Here is a 1801-nt window from a genome sequence, read left to right on the forward strand (position 1 = left end):
ACAGGTGACCCAAGGGAGTATTTAAGGCAGGGATTGAAGGAGCTGGCTAGGTCATTCAGCCCCAGTGTCTCTAGCTGGTAACTGCCCCAACAGCAGCAGCTCCCAGGGCCTGGAGATGAGTGGAAGACAGTCTCGCCTGAAGATGTCTCAGCGTGGCACTCGGGACAGCGAAAATAGCACGGAGGACGAGACCCAGGCCCAGGGCCTGGAAGTGTGGACAGCAGCCCCAGCCGCAGCCCCAGCAGCCAGGGAATCAAAGCAGTCGCAGCTGTCTGACTCCCACCCCGACTCCGACCCCGACTCCGACTCGGGACCGGGAGGAAGTGGAGAAGGAAAAAGAGAACGAGGAGGAGGAAGAGGAGGAGGAAGAAGAGGAGGAGGAGAATGAGGCGCGTCCGAAAAAGAAGCCGAAACACCAGGGCTTCATCTTAGATGAGGCTGAGGTAGATGACGAGTGCGAAGAGGAAGAAGAAGAGTGGGAGGAAGGAGCGGACGACTTTCTGGAGAAAGAGGGGCTCGATGGTCCCAGCGGCCTTTATGGCGACGAACAGGACGACTGCTCCCCGGCCCGGCGCCTGCAGAATGCCTGGAGGGATGAGGGAGAGGAGGAGCTGGCCCGCTATTACACGGAGAAATACGCCACTCAACCGTCCCGGGAAGGCCGGCGCAGAGCCTCCGAGCAGTTCCCAGGGGACATTGGCCAGCAGTTGCTGCTGCCCGGACTCCGGGATCCCAAACTGTGGATGGTCAAGTGCAAGCTCGGGGAGGAAAGAGCCGCCGCCTTGATCCTCATGAGGAAGTTCTTGATGTCGCAGTTCACAGACAGCCCGCTGCAGATCAAGTCAGTGGTGGCTCCGGATCGCCTCAAGGGCTACATCTACGTGGAGGCCTACAAGCTCAACCACGTGGCGGAGGCCATCGAGGGCGTGGGCAGCCTGCGCCAGGGCTGCCAGAGCCGGCAGCTGGTGCCCATCGAGGAGATGACGCACGTGCTCAAGGTGTTGGCCAAGGAGGCCCCCCGCCTGCAGCCCAAGAGCTGGGTGCGCGTCAGGGCGGGCCTCTACAAGGATGACCTCGCTCAGGTGACTTTCGCGGAGCCTGGCCAGACGACGGTCTCCCTCAAGATGATTCCTCGCATCGACTACAGCCTTGTCAGAGCCGCCAGCGTCCAGAAAGACGGCTCCGCCAAGAGGAAGACGTTCAGCAGACCCCCGCAGAAGCTCTTTGATGCTCAGAAGATTCGATCCCTCGGAGGAAAGGTTGGTGCGGATGGAGACTTTCTCATCTTCAAGAGGAACCGCTACAGCCACAAAGGCTTCCTCTTCAAGACCTTGGCCCTCTCGGCCCTCATCAGAGAGGGGGTGAAGCCCACGCTCTCCGAGCTGCAGAAGTTTGAGGAGGGGCCCGACGCCCTGCAAGAGCTCCGGGTGCGCGTCGAGGACGGTCCAGACGCCGAGCACAGCTTCAAGCCGGGAGACAACGTGCAGGTGACGCAGGGTGAGCTCATCCACCTGCGGGGCCGGGTGGTCAGCGTGCACGGCCCCAAGGTCACCCTGATGCCCAAGCACGAGCAGCTCACCCAGGTGCTGGAGATGTCCGCCTGGGAGCTGCAGAAGGACTTTGCCGCGGGAGACCACGTCCAGGTGATCTCGGGCCGCTTCCTCGGCACCACCGGCTTCGTCCTGAGAGCGGACGACAACTTCGTCTTCCTCTTCTCCGACCTCACCAGGGAAGAGCTCAAGGTGCTTCCCAGAGACCTGCAGCTCTGCCCGCACACGTCCGCCGCGGTGGACGCTTCGGG

General features: G+C 62.1%; 1 pseudogene; it reads left to right on the forward strand.

The window, feature by feature from the left end:
- The first annotated feature begins 168 nt into the window (after nt 1-168).
- LOC114034693 lies at nt 169-1793 on the forward strand (annotated as a pseudogene).
- The last annotated feature ends 8 nt before the right edge of the window (nt 1794-1801 follow it).

The sequence above is a fragment of the Vombatus ursinus genome, unplaced genomic scaffold (genome assembly GCF_900497805.2).
Source record: "Vombatus ursinus unplaced genomic scaffold, bare-nosed wombat genome assembly UNPS02000313.1, whole genome shotgun sequence".
NCBI classification, from domain to species: Eukaryota; Metazoa; Chordata; class Mammalia; order Diprotodontia; family Vombatidae; genus Vombatus; species Vombatus ursinus.